The sequence below is a fragment of the Ochotona princeps genome, unplaced genomic scaffold, assembly GCF_030435755.1.
Source record: "Ochotona princeps isolate mOchPri1 unplaced genomic scaffold, mOchPri1.hap1 HAP1_SCAFFOLD_167, whole genome shotgun sequence".
NCBI lineage: Eukaryota > Metazoa > Chordata > Mammalia > Lagomorpha > Ochotonidae > Ochotona > Ochotona princeps.
In genome coordinates, this window is record NW_026699128.1 from 241,898 (window position 1) to 250,000 (window position 8,103).

An 8,103-nucleotide genomic window follows, 5' to 3' on the forward strand; every position below is an offset into this window, starting at 1 on the left:
GGGCTGAGCAGAACCAAAACCAGGAGCCGGGAGCTTCTTCCCGGTCGGTCTCCGCCACACAGGCGGCTGCCGATACCGAAGGCTTTGTGCCATCCTCGACCGCTTTTCCAGGCCACAGGCAGGGAGCTGGACGGAAGTGGGGCAGCTGGGACTCGAACCGGCACCCGTATGGGATCTCGGCACGTACAGGCCGAGAAATGGAGCCACTAGGCAACCGCACACGCCTGGCCCAAGCAACAACTCTTGCCTTCCCCTCGTCTTCTTGTCTGGTCCGGGGAGATGCACGCTGTCGACATCTCTGGCCCAGGCCTTGTATGTTTGGCACATACGGCCTGATGATCTATGGGTAGCTTGCTGTTTTAGTTCAGGCAGGCCTTAACGTGCTCTCCGACGGGAGCTACGGCCTAGCTGACAGGAGGAGTGCCTGCCTGCCTGCCTGCCTGCCTGCCTGCCTGCCTGGCGTTCCCCTAGCAGGCTGGCGGGCTCCCAGCCCCAGATCTTGGGACCGTCTGGGGGCTAATGCGGTCCGGCCGGCCTGCCTGATGTAATTTTTTCACCCAGGCAGTCCCGGCGCTTTGCTGACAGCTGGGTGTTGTGGCCTAATCCGGCTGGCCCGCCCGCCCGCCCGCCCGCCCGCAACGCACCCACCCACCCGCCCAGCCATTTTGGCTCTCTTTTTGCCTGACTGGGTGCAGCGCCCTAACTTGATTCCGGTTCTCACGCTCCCTCTCCACCACCCCCACCGCACCACCCCCGGTTCTTGCGTGCGCCAGTGGGTGCTGTGGCACAATCTGAGATGGCCCACCACCAGTCCCAGCTATCGCCATTGGGCTGGGGTACGGCAACCTAGCCTGGCCTGGTCCATCCCCAGCCCTCCTGCGAACTGTGGGGTGCTAGCCAGTTCACAGTTCAATCCAGCCTGGCTTGCGCCCCAACCCGGCCTGGCTAATTATATGTGTGTTTTGGAAGGCAGCTCTTCTCTGCGTTCACATCTATCTTTCTTTTCTTTAGGATTTAGTCACTAGGCTAACATGCCGGCCGGACCCAACCAACCAACTAACCAACCAACCAACCCCTTGTCTTTGATGGACCGTGGGTGGGTGGGTGGGTGGGGTGTGGAGGCGGAAGAGTTGGAGGGTCAGCTCACCATCTCTTATTCTGCGGAACTGAAGGGAAAGGGTGCTCTGAGGGAGAGACTGGGGCACCTGTGCCTGAGTTGTGGGTGTTGTGTGCGGTCGGCTCTGCGGACAAGTCAAGGGGACTTGAGGACGGCAGAGCAGGAGGACATATGGGCTGGCCTGTGCCCTTCCTGCCCGAGGATTTCTCTGGTGGATTGGGAATGAAAGGCCACTATGCCGACGTGAAGGCCTCACAGGTGGCCTTACCTGACACCTACTTCTCCCTCCATGTTCTGGATCCTGGCCAGGAACCACTCAGCGTGCAACCACTTCTGCTCACAAATTGGAAAGAGAAAGCTGTGTGATGCCCCCTCCTGGGATAGAGAGAGAGAGAGAGAGAGAGAGAGAGAGAGAGAGAGAGAGAGGTGAAGAGGCCCAATCCCAGCCTGGCTGCTCCCTTTCTCCTTTTCCTCATCTGGACCTTACCTGCAAATGGGGAACAGAGAAGACTGAATTGTTGTCACATTCTCACTAACTCAATTTCAATCTCTCTCTCTCTCTCTCTCTCTCTCTCTCTCTCTCTCTCTCTCTCTCTCCCCCTCTTTTCCTCTCTCTCCTTTCACATCCCTAACCTGTTTCCATGGCACATCCTTTCTGTCCCTGAGGAACTTCTTGGGTCTTGCAAGAGCTCACAGGAAGGACAGGCAGACGCAAGGGCGCTGCAGAATAGCTTCACTGGCTTTTCCTCCACTTTCATGTCCCTGTGGCTCCACTTCTGATCTAGCTCCCTGTTTGTGCCCTGGGAAAACAGCGGAGGGTGGTCCAAGTGTACGGGACCCTGCACCTGTGTGGGAGGCCTGGAAGAAACTCCCAGCGCCTGGATTCGGATCGGATCCAGTCAGCTCCGGCCGTGGTTGTGGCCATTTGGGGAGTGCACCGGCGGATGGAAATCTTTCTGTCCGTCTGTCTCTCCTTCTCTCTGCAAATCTGCCTTCCCAATGAAAATAAGTCAACCTCAAGGCCAAATAAATAAATAAAAATAAAACTAGAGAACAGAAAGTGAAAGCAAGACAGTGGGGGATACTGGCATTGTGGCACCGCACACACGCTCAACAGCCTGTCAGCAGACACACTGGCCTTGCCGTATGGGAACACCGATTTCATCTTGTTCCTGGCTCCTGGCTTCGGCCTAGCTTGGCCTCAGCTGCTGTGACACAGGAGGGAGAGAGCCCTTCCACACTTTGTGACAATACCGCCTAGGGAGGGACATCCAGGAGAGACAAGGGTGGAGGAAAGGTCTCTTGGCACATATTGTGGGAACGGACTTGGGGTGAGGCGCTGACTGGGTTGTAGCTGTGTGTGTATAGGGAAATCTTTGCTGTACCAATGTGGTTGGGGACATTGAGATGGACTGAACCGGGTTTCTGATTTTTGTGAGACAGTCTTTCTCTCTCTCTCTCTCTCTCTCTCTCTCTCTCTCTCTCTCTCTCTCTCTCTCTCTCTCTCTCTCTCATTACTGGATGAGGTTCCCCGGGAGAGCTGGGCTTGGAAAAACGTGGCCCAAGGGATGAATCTGGAACTGACCCCTGGGCTCGAGACTCAGTGTTGTCGTTGTGATCTCTTGTCTTTGCTCTTCCTGCTCCCCCATCCTTCATCTTCCCCGTCCCATCGCAACCCCAACTGACTCCAAACCAGAAACCCCAGCGTGTTTCAAGAATCCACTCGTGCTGTCTGCGCGCCATCTAGTGGCCACAGTATCGGATCGGACAAGAGGCGAAAGCCAAGATGGCGCTGACGGCAGAAGCCAAGATGGCGCCCGCGTCTGAACAAGTCTCGCGTCTCGCGAGGCCTCGGGGTGGTGGTCGGCGTGGAGTTTGGGGGGGTCGAGGAAGGAGGAGGGAGGGAGGGAGGGAGGGAGAGAGTCGGTCTGGCGCAGGCGCAGTAAGCACAGTCGGGCTTCTGGCTTGCTGGCTGAGCAGTGGCGGCGGTGCCGGCGGTGGGGGGAGGGGGGAGGGGGGAGGGGGCCGCGGCGGCAGAAACCGTCCTTCCGCCGGGCCGGGACTGCACTGTGCGCGCCTCTCTAGGTGCTCCTGCCACGTCCAGGCGGGGGGATCTGTTACCTTCCCAGGGATGTTGCCTTAGTTCTTTCTTCTTGGATCTCTCCATTCCTTTTAGGCTCTGTTTCTCTCTCTCTTTCTCTGTTTTGCTCGCCGATTCCCGCTTTCCTCTCTTTCTTTCTTTCGCTTTCTCCTTTTCACTGTCTCCTCTCCTTCTCCCACTCCCCTACATCTCCTAGAATTTCACTTGTGACTCCCACCTTTATTTGACAGTCTTCATCCTTACATTCTCTGCCTTCCCCTAGGTTGTTCTTGAGTTGTTTTTTCTCGTTCAATCTTTATAGGCCTTTCTCTCGCGTCCTCATTCTGGATTTATTTTCTTCCCTCATCGGTGTGTGTCTGGCCGTTGTACCTGCGTGTGTGTGTGTGTGTGTGTGTGTGTGTGTGTGTGTGTGTTCTCCCCTAATGTTTCCATTGCTTCCCTTTATGTTGTCTTTCTCTTTTCTTAGTTTTTGTCTTTCTTCTTCTTCTTCTTTTTTTTTTTTTGTATTCTTACCTTTGCCTTCCTTTCAGTTCTCATTCTCTCCTCCCCCCAGCCCCCCCCCCCCCGTTTCTCTCTCCCTTTTCTCTCTCTCTCAATGTCGGTGTTTTCATTTTATTTTCTGTCTGCCTTCTTCCTTTACCTTTGGCTTCCTTGGTCCTTCTTAACTTGTTTCTCTCTTCTCTTTCAACCTATATATGTTTTTCTCTCGCGTCCTCATGCTGGATTTATTATCTTGCCTCATCTGTTTTACTCGTGTGTGTCTGTTTTTTTTTTTTTTTCCCCCCAAAAATTTTGTTCTACTGTGTCCATTGCTTCCCTTTATGTTGTCTTTCTCCTTTCCTAGTTTTTGGTCTTCCTGGTTTTTTTTTTTTTTTTTCTTTCTTTCTTAGTTTTGCCTTCCTTTCAGTTCTCATTCTCTCTCTCTCCCCCCCCCCCCGTTTCTCTCTCCCTTTTCTCTCTCAATGTCGGTGTTTTCATTTTATTTTCTGTCTGCCGTTTTCCTTTACCTGTGTGTGACCAAGTCTATCCACCCTTCCCCCAAGACTGTACTGATAGGTCAGATGTATCCTGTCACAGTAGATGCGTGGTCACTCACTACTACAACTCGATTCTCCCCAAGCCACGCGACCTGGTGTTCCATGCATCAACACCGAATGTTAACATTTCACCAGTGACGGTCACGACACAGTTTGGTTCTAAATGAGAGGCAAGGCAAAGCAACCGACCTGGCGGCCGGGACCAGCCAGCACCCCCTGCGAGGGGAGGGAGGGAGGGCGGCAGTGACACACATTTCCCTGCCTATCTCGGCTTCATTGCCTGGCTGCGTGCATCCAGCGTGCTGTCCCTTTGTCCCTTGGTGCTGGCTGTCTGACTCCACCTGGTGGCAGCCGTGCTGTAGCTGTAGAGCATTCTGGAGCCGGCAAGGGCGAGCAAGTGGGTGGAGAGCCCGGGACAGGATGTGACAAAGTCCCCAAGCTGCAGGCGGGAGAGTCCCAGCCCTGCTGGGACCTTGGTGGCTCGTGTGCTGTTCGGAGATTGAGCCTGGAGGCTTGCAAGTGAGCAGGCAGGCAGCTGCGGGGGTGGGTAGGTGTCTGCTCGCTCCCGATTGTAACCGGGCTGGAGTACCGCTAGAGTGCATGGGGTCGACCAGCACACCCTTTATCACTGCCACCGTGCACTAGGGGACTCGATCGGGGCCGTCGGCGGGGCTGCGAGGCCACGGCCACCGGCCCGACACTTGTCGCCTGCACTAGGGGACCCGGTCGGGACCGTTGGTGGGGCTTGAGGCCACGGCCGCCGGCCCAGACGCTTGTCGCCTGCACAAGGGGACCCGGTTGGGGCCGTTGGCGGGGCTGCGAGGCCACGGCCACCGGCCCAGACACTTGTCGCCTGCACTAGGGGACCCGGCCGGGGCCGTTGGCGGGGCTTGAGGCCACGGCCGCCGGCCCAACACTTGTCGCCTGCACTAGGGGACCCGGCTGGGGCCGTTGGCGGGGCTGAGGCCCTGGGCCGCCGGCCCGACACTTGTCACCCGCACCCTAGGGGGACCTGGTCGGGGCCGTTGGCGGGGCTGCGAGGCCACGGCCACCGGCCCGACACTTGTCGCCTGCACTAGGGGACCCGGCCGGGGCCGTTGGCGGGGCTGAGGCCCTGGGCCGCCGGCCCGACACTTGTCACCCGCACCCTAGGGGGACCTGGTCGGGGCCGTTGGTGGGGCTGTAGAGTTGTTTGCTTTTCTCTAACTCCTGGGGTCGACCAGGTGGCCACAGGAGCATGCCCTGTGGGCGATGGCTGTGTTTTTGGGGACTTGTGACCCGGGCCCCCATCTGAGGGGCGGCTGTGTCCCATAGGTTGTCCCTGTTGTCCCCTGGAAGGGCATTTCTACACCTGCAGTTGTCATTTTGGATCTGCAGGTAGGTGCTGACACGCTGTCTCCTGGTGACTGTCACCGGAAGAGCTGGGCCCCTGGGTTCGCGTCTGGGGCGGTAGGGGGGAGCGCGATGGGCTGCCGGCGGCCTGGCGCTGGACTGCGTTCCCCCTGCCCATCCGGTGCCGAGCTCCCTGCCTGGGTTCGTGCGGGAGCTTGGTGTGCGATCCTGGTTTAGCCCTGCGACGGTGCCACCATCTCCGGCTTAGAATTTGCCCCGAGAGCGGCAGAGGTGAGGCTGGGCGCTGGGTCCTATACCCGTGTCCGTCTTCTGCCGCAGGTGGCCCGCTGCGTAGTGGTGGCTGACAGAACCCCCTCAGAACTGAGTCTCAGTGGTCGTCGGCCTTATGCCGCGTGTGCGTGTCAGGCGTTCCTCCGCTGGGGTTGGCCACCGCTGCTGAAGAGGCAAGGGGCTGGCGAGGCTGCCGACGGACCCCCCCCTGGCAGCTGTCCTCGCTGGGCGTGACCCCCTGTGCCTCGCGTGATGTCATAATCCTAGACCGAGACTTGACCGATGTGGTGATGTGGCGCTCTCCTGGGCCGGGCCTAAGCCGCTTACAGACGAGGGACGGCCATTCATGGCGAATGCTGCCGAGCTGCTCGTTCTGTCTTGCGGGCTCCTGGTTCCTCTTTCCCCTGCCTCGGCGTGGTGGGAGAGGCCAGGGGTGCGGAATCCGGCTCGATCTCCGCTCCCTCTGCCTTGTGCCGCCTGAAGGTGCTGGCGTTGGGGGTCCAGGCGGGGGTCCTCGGACGTGGCGGACACCCTTCGCCCTCTGCCGTGTCGGTGTGTCATGGTGTGTGGGCGGGCCCCGTCCCGCGGTGGTGGTGCGGGGCTTGTCTGGCAGAGTCTGACCCTGCTCAGCTCTCTGCGGTGCTCCTGGAGCGGTCCAGGTCGTTTGCCTCTCAGGCGCCTGGAACCGAGTGGTGCCGTCGCTCCTTCACTGCCCCGGTGTGCTCTCTCCCGGGTGTGCCGTCGCAGCCTCGCTGGCGTGTGCTGCTTGGTGCGTGGGAGTCCCTGGGGGGTCGAGGCGGTAAGGAAGAGGCAGCGTGGGTGCAGCGCAGGCCCGTCGCCGCCGCTGCTGCTGCCGCCTGTGGCCTTGCTTGGCCGCTGGTGTCCCCTGCGCGTCTGTGGGGGCAGGTGGCTTCCTTTCCTCTACCGCAGACCCCTCCGCCCGGCTTCGGGCTCGCCCCGCGGGTTGGGTGTTGCTCCCTCGAAGGGCCCTCTCGGCCTGGTGAGAGGTGCGCTCGGGGTTGGTGGGGTGCGGCCCACCTTCGGTGAGAAAAGCCTTCTCTAGCGATCCGACAGGGACGTGCCTTACGTGATGGGGTGCCGTATCCCCCGCTTGTCGCCGTTCCTTCCCTCCTGGTGTGTGTCGGTAGCCACGCTGCTGACGACGCGGATGGCTCGGGTTCGTTGTGCGTTAGGTGGCGATGGTCGCTCGTTCCCTCCGCCCTCCCCTCGGGGAGTGTGTGGGGGTTACGCGTGGGCTCTTCTGGCCCCCTTCCGCTGGGGGCCGGACGCTGCCTCTCGCACCTCTACCTCGCCGTGGCCCGTGCCTCCCCCCTCTGGGTCGGGGGAGGGTCCCGCTGGGCCGGGCCGGGTGTGTCCCGGTGCCTACTGTGGGCCTGACGGAGGGGCTCCTGTGGTCGCTCGCACGCACGCATGCGGTGCGCGTGTGTCGCCTCCGGTGTGTGGCCTTCCGCTTGCCACCTGGGGCCCTGGGGTTGTGTGTGGCTTTGTCCCGTGCTGTGCCCCTGTGGCCCTGGTGGTGGGGTGGCTCTGCTCGCTTCCCGCCCTGGGCTTGCCGTTGGCCCGCTGGCCGGTCACCGCCGGCGAGGGTGGTGCGGTGGGGCCACGGGTTTGGGCCTGTTGGGTCTCCCCTCGGCCGCGTCGGCCTTGGGAGCGTTCCTGCGGGGTTACGGCCCTCGGGACCGGGGCCCGGATGTTGGCGGATGGAGGCCGGGATCCGGCAGCAGGTAGGCGCCCGGCGTGTGGGCGTTGGCGGCGTCGCGTTGGGGGCCCCGGTGGGGGGGCCTCAGGCGCGCGTCGGGGAACGCGTGGGGGTCGCTGGAGGCGGGCTCCGGTGTCCCAGGCGTGTCACGGGACCGCCCGGGTGTGGGCGGTGGCATCCCGTGTCTGTTTTCCGGGAGGGACCCGGCTTTCGTTGGCCCGAGGTGTTCCCTCGTGGCTCCCCGTCGCGCTTCTGGTGCCTCTCCCCCGTGGTCTGATGCCACCCCCCCATATAGGTACCCCCCTCGCCGCCCGCTGCGGCCTCGTGTCGCTGGCGTGTGGCGTTGAGCGCTCTTTGGGGTCGGGGGTCGGTTGGCTGCGACGTGTGTGGCCTGCGGTGTGCGGGGGCTGGCGTTTCCCCTCATCGTCGGCGGTGTGTGCGCGTGAGGGGTGGCTGAGTCGCACGGTGGTCCCCGGCTGTGTGTGTGGTTTGTGCCTGGCTGCCT